At 44.6% G+C, this 6,300-nt stretch overlaps 1 long non-coding RNA gene across 1 annotated transcript in view; it reads left to right on the top strand.

Annotated features, from left to right (window-relative positions):
* The window catches only part of LOC102024049, a 16,825-nt gene extending 12,281 nt beyond the window's left edge, over window positions 1-4,544 (top strand). Inside the window, exon 4 of the long non-coding RNA XR_264768.2 lies at window positions 4,411-4,544. This is a non-coding gene — a long non-coding RNA (uncharacterized LOC102024049). The remainder of the gene's footprint in view (window positions 1-4,410) is intronic.
* The last annotated feature ends 1,756 nt before the right edge of the window (window positions 4,545-6,300 follow it).

Here is a 6,300-nt window from a genome sequence, read left to right as displayed (position 1 = left end):
TTTTTCTCCGGTACCAGGAACCGAACTCACGACCTTGCGCTTGCCAGGCAGGCGCTTTTTGCCGCTGAGCTAAATCCCCAGCCCCCGAAGGTCTTTGTTTTTAGCCCATTTCATTATACAGCAAAAAAGGGCCTCTTCCCCTTTGAGAGTTGTTATAAATTGATTGGCTGTTTCAGGCTCTCACATCCCTGATCTGGCCAATGACCCTCTGTATTTCCTACATGCAAATTCTTGGGTAAGCTCCCTTTCATCTTCTTCATTTTGCCAAGGTGATACCATAGAGCCTTATAACAGAGCCTCACATTCAAGACTGAGTTAGGAGTTGTACAGTAATACTTGCACATTTTACCACATTAACATGGTGAGAGAATGATAAAATATATGTATTTGTATATAGGTGTGTATCCCAGTATGAGTGTATATTTTATATACAAAGTGAATTTTTTATCATATAGCCCCTTCCCATCTTGCCTCCTTTGTAGTTAACTGGCCGGTGGAGAGGAGTGAATTGGGCCCTAGCTTCAAAGCAAGCTGGGCTTCTCATCAGTTCTCCCTGCTTCTCTTAATTGCTCTCCCCATTGAGGGTTTAACCCTTTCCAGTCAGGATTTGCTAGAAACCCCAAGAAGGCCTTTACCTTTCTCTGCCTGTCCCCTATCTTTCCCTACAGAGAAAAAAACCCAAAAGTAAGGGAAAAAGATGTTATTTCTCTGTGATTTCAAGCCTGTGGTTATCTTCTGGGGATCTATGGTTTTGTGCTCATATCTAATTCACGGTGTATCTCTGCTGTCACTGGTAGACAAAGAAGACTGATAGATATCCCAGGTCTGAACTGGGTGACCCCAGCATGCCTGCAGTAGATTTAGGGCAGGGTACTGGATAATCCCAGCAAGCCTGAGTAGGACTAGGGCACGGTGCCGGTTCTGGTGCTTTCAACTCGACAGAATTTTAGGTTGACCTTAGCCTCTGATTGTGGGGTTGGCGCCTGAGTTGTTCAGCCTACATTTTCAGTGTCTCTTCCCAGCCTGACCTCAGCTCCTTGACCCTGAACATCTCCTCTGTTGTCCCTCATCTGGTCAGTGTGGGAATTTGACATAGGGAACCTTGAGAGGAAGTCATGCCGTGGCTGTTTCATGTCCCAAGTTCAGTTGGTCCCTCCGTAAAATGGCTCTGGCCAAGCACTCTCTCTGGGGACGTGGTAGAGTGTCGGACTGGAGTCACTGAGCAGCTGTTGTAGTGCACAGCCCTGTTGCACTGGTGCGTTCCTCCTTGCAGGCCTCTGGAGTCATCTACCCTCGCATTGATCCTTCCCTCTCATGCTGTGAGGCAGGAGCTGAGGAGAAAATAGTTTACCACTTCCTTTTTCTGCATTCTGGTCTGATTTGTCACTTTCTCTGCAGGCTCTGATTTTTACCTTGAGACCCTTCCTTGGTCCTGGGTATTCACGTCTTCTTTTGTCCCCCAAGTTGTTATTTCCCAGGGTCTGGATTCCAAATCCTGGAGAGGTTGATTTGTTGCTGTTTATCACTCTGCCATCTTTCCAGGAGTCTCACAGAAATATATATTTGATGACACAAAGACAAAAACCAGATTGAACCATACAGTGAAAACCAATTGTGTTGGTTTGGGGCTTATTTTGCAAGGGGAACAATATAATACAGGACACATACTTCATATGATTATTTATAATAGTCACCCAAAGAACAGTATACAAAAGAGTGCAGGAGGGGGATGGGGATTTAGCTCTGGGGGCTGGGGATTTAGCTCAGCGGCAAAGCGCCTGCCTGGCAAGCACAAGGTCGTGAGTTTGGTTCCCGGTACCGGAGAAAAACCAAAACCAAAAAAAAAAAAAAAAAAAGAGCACAGGAAATCTGTCCACACACTAAGACCAAGGAATCTAGCTGAGGGCTTGGATCCCACAACAATGTCCTACATGAGTCCAGCTGAATAACCAGAGCCCAAGACAACGTCTCGTGCAGGCCTGTTTCACGGATCTGCTGGGCAGGCCCAAAGGTCAGTGGTGGAATGTACAAAGTCTGTGCCACCAGGATGAAGGACCTATGCTAGCAGGCTGAGGGATCTGCACTGGAGCCGGGAAGTAAGTGATGCTCAGAAGAACCAGAGCTCCCCAAAAAGGTACCACAGCCATCGCCGGCAACAGTGAGGTCCCGAGCTCCTGTGATGATCAGGATGGCCGCGTTCCCATCGGGGAAGCCCATGCAGCAAGCTTTGCCAGGAGGCTGGCAGTGCACCATCTTCCCCTCTGGAGCCAGGAAGCTATGCTCAAAGTGAGGAGCATAGCTCCCCAAAGTGAACCAAAGCCATTCGCAAGTGCCAGCGAGGTCCCAAGCTCCTCGGAGGATGAAAACAGCCGAGTTCATCAGGAGAGCCAGCTCCCAACAGCCTGTGTCAGCTCCCAACAGCCTCCTTCTTCTCCAGGTCTGCCTTTATGGTGTTGGCAACAGTCCTCAGGTGGGCCTCCCACACCCAGCACCACACTTACTCAGTTCAGCTGGGGGTTATAAGTTGACCACCAGTTATCGATCCACTGCACAAATTAATAGAAACAACTAGGCCTCCTTGGCAATAGCAAAAATTCAACAACAATAATAGAGTCAGGAAACACTCAGGAGGCTGAGCCAGGAAGATCACCATGAGTTTGAGGACAACTGGGCTAAGTAGTGAGTTCAAGGCCACCCTGGACTGTGTAGTGAGCCCTTGTCTCAAAACCCCAAAAAGAGAAAGTAGTCAAAAACGAAGTGGATATTGATGTGTCATAAGAATCAATCAAAATTTCCACTGTACCATCCTTAGTTACATAAAAGAAATATATAATCATAATATAGGTGCAAAGAATCCATATATTGATATCTAGTGGATATATACTAATCACATCATCTATACCACCATTAGCAATAGAAGATAACTCAACAATAATAGCATAGAGTTAACTAAATATCTATTTTATTTTTTTGTTTTTGTTTTTCTCCGGTACCAGGAACTGAACTCATGAGCTTGCGCTTGCCAGGCAGGTGCTTTTGCCGCTGAGCTAAATCCCCAGCCCCCCTAAATATCTAAAGATTAATAAATGCTAATACTAATAATAGTACAGGTAGAAGCAGTGGAGAGCAGGAGAATGAAAGAAGTAAAATTTGAGTAATGGAAGGAAAATGAGGGGGAAAATACAGTGAGATAAAGGAAAAGGACCTATTAAGTCAAAGAAAAACAATAAAATTAGGTAAAAGTAGAGAAAAATACAAACAAAAAAAGAATTACAAAAACATCAAAATAAAAAGAAAACTAAAAAGAACAGACCCCAAACCTTTAAAAAACAAAACAAAAAAGGGAATAATTCTAAAAGAAATTCCTCCGTGTTTTTAAATGAATGAGTTATTTGCACTGCCTGCAGAATTGGATGTGAACATTTTTGTTACTGAATGCTGAACAGTTCTCTCCCTTTCCTGAGCGGTCAGTTGTGTCCACCCTAAACCTATTTCCACTGCAGCCTCTTCTACCTTTTGCATCTCTGTGCACCCAAAGTCATAGCTTGCCCTTCCTAGCTTAAAGCTCTCTGGGCTTGTAATGTGCTCCCCACCCAACTGCATAGGCTTTTTTGTTAATACACCCATCTGTGACAGTCATCCAAGCTGAGGTGAATCCTTGGGCACATTGGTAGGTGAAGAAAGCAAACAGCATTGAGTTCTGTGCTTGATTTTGGCAGCATGTTGGGGGTCGAAGAAGAACCCTGGATTTAATGGTAGCACTTTAGTCCAAACCCTCTGCAAGGCCACGCAGGAATGACTTGGCTTCTCAGCAGATAGGGCAGAGCCCTTGTGTCATTCCCAGTCTGAGCCTAAACCTGGGTAGCTGGGGGATATGTGCAGCCCATGCTATCTGCACTATTTATGGTCATCTCCAGCCCAGTTACCGTGGTAGAGTGACTCCAGAAATTGTGAAGCGTAGCTGTTTGTATCTTAGTCTTAAACAATTAACCCCTCTTGAAAATGGCTGGAGATTAAACCCTTTCAGATATGGCAGCCAGTGCACCGGGTTACTTCTCGAGCTCTAGTCTGCCATGTGGAAAGAGCCACTGTCACAGTAAAACTGTAAAACGCCACTTTTATAGTTCACAGTAGCTGTGGCCTTTGCTCACTGGGGCTTCTGGCCCTCTCTGGGCTTACCTTGTGTCAACAGAGACAGGTCTTGCAGCCCCTCATTTTTTTGGTGCTGCTGGTGGTGTTTTTAGTAGTGACACTGCTTGTCAGTTAACCTAAACAATAAAAGTATGATAAACAGGAGGGCATTCTGAGATAATAAAGTAACAAAAGGGCAGGGGAAAATTCAGTGGGCTGATGGAACAGTAGGGCATTTGCTTCTTCTGGGTTAATCAGACCTTTTTTCATTTCCCACAGGATCTCACTTTGTACCCTAGGCTTACCTGGAAGTTGTGATCCTCCTGCTTCCCCCTCCCAAAAGCTGGGATTAGATGTGCACACTACTGTGCTTCAATTGAAGATTTGACTAACAGCTGGAAACAGAGGCTAAGGAACAGGTAGGTGCTGTTTCGTTTCTTCTGGTTTTTTTTGTTTGTTTGTTTTTCCGGTACCGGGAATCGAACTCTTGACCTTGTACTTGCCAGGCAGGCGCTGTGCCGCTGAGCTAAATCCCCAGCCCCGGTAGGAGCTGTTTCAACAATGCATTGGATTTTATCTGGAGAAAAAATGGAATCTGGAATGTTTTTGTGAAAATTACAAATGAAAACTCTTGTGGTACAAAAAGTGAACTACTGCAGTTGTTAGAGTTTGGTGAGTGGTCTCCAGGTTGAAAGGAATAACTTATCTGCATACAGGAGCCCTCTCCTTAGAAAACTTGCTATGTAAGATCTGCTATGTTCTGGGGAATGAGGTTCAGGCCAAACCCTTTTTTCTTGCCTGTTTCTTAATTTGAATGTTTATTAATAAAGTGTAAGAAGGCTTTGGAAGGAATTCTCCTGCTGAAACTCTTAGTGGCTTTTGACAGAGAGAGGAAGAGGGAATAAAGGGAGAAAAATTGAGTTCCCCAGCAGGTCATAGGAGGCCATTGTTACCACATGTCTGGAGACACAGAATGTCTGACAATTCAGATCATAGGAAAAAGGGGCGCTTAGCTACCCTCTGGCCTCAGGAGGGGGCAGGAACCTAGCCTTGGGATCCTGTGTCTAGGGGTGAGGTCTGAGTCTCATATTGTGCTGTGCCTTAACTGAGCCCCTTCCCTTTCCTGACTAGTGCTGGACTGGGTCAGTGCCCAGAGAACTTGTTTGCAAGTCTCCTAGCTGACCTTGAGAGAGTGATGGAATCAATATCAAGCCTTCGCAGTCTCTTGAGTTTAAATCATACATAACTAAGCTTTGATTAAAAAGTAGCAACACAGTTGGACTTGAGCTTTAAGGAAGACTATCAAGTACAGCCTTTTCTTCTGATGCCAGGCCAGCCGTGCCTTTGGTGGCTTCTAGTTGAGTGTCTGGGGCTTGGTGGTCAGAAGTGACCTTGGAGAGGCTCAGGTTAGGGCCCTTCCAGCCTGGGGCCTTGGCAGACATCAATAGCAACTCCTGTTATGGCAAATAAGGTTTATATTAATAGAGATTATTAGGTCTCTGTACATGGCATATCTTTGCTCTGATTTTCCCTTCCCCTCCTCCTCATCCCTTTCCCTGTTCTCTTGGACCACTTTTCTTTTGCAAGAGATTCATCCCCTTGTCCCTTTGTACCTATCCTTTATTATTTTCTTTGTACTTTGCTTCACTCAAATGAGAAATACCACATGGTATTTAAGCTTTTTTCTGGTTTATTTCACTCAAGTTTATATTTGCCAGGTGTATTCATTTTCCTGCAAATATCTGTTTATTATTTTTAATAGCTGGGTAGTATTCTATTGCATATAGATGTCATATTTTATTTATGAAACTGTCTATTGAGGGCTATACAGGCTGCTTTGAGGATTTATGTACTATGAATTGTGCTCCTACAAAGTTCGGTATGCATGTATCATGAGAGTATGATGTCTTAAGTTGTTTGGGGAACATCTTAGTTTCTTTTCTCTCACTGCTGAGACAGAATACCCAACACCCAAAATTAAAGGAGAGAAGGTTTACTTAGCTCACAGCTTGTGGAGGTTTCATTTTATAATCAGCTGGCTCCAAGGCAGGGTGGCATGGCACAGCGGCAACACTTCAAGGCAGCAGAACACAGCAAAGCAACAAGAGCGGAAAGGGTGGGGAACAAACCTCTTTTTCTCCTTTATATTGTATGCTTGCCACCTGCCCT

This window comes from Chinchilla lanigera, unplaced genomic scaffold (genome assembly GCF_000276665.1).
Source record: "Chinchilla lanigera isolate Chin_1 unplaced genomic scaffold, ChiLan1.0 scaffold00136, whole genome shotgun sequence".
NCBI classification, from domain to species: domain Eukaryota; kingdom Metazoa; phylum Chordata; class Mammalia; order Rodentia; family Chinchillidae; genus Chinchilla; species Chinchilla lanigera.
Note: the sequence above shows the minus strand (reverse complement) of the source record. Positions and strands in the feature narration are given on the sequence as shown.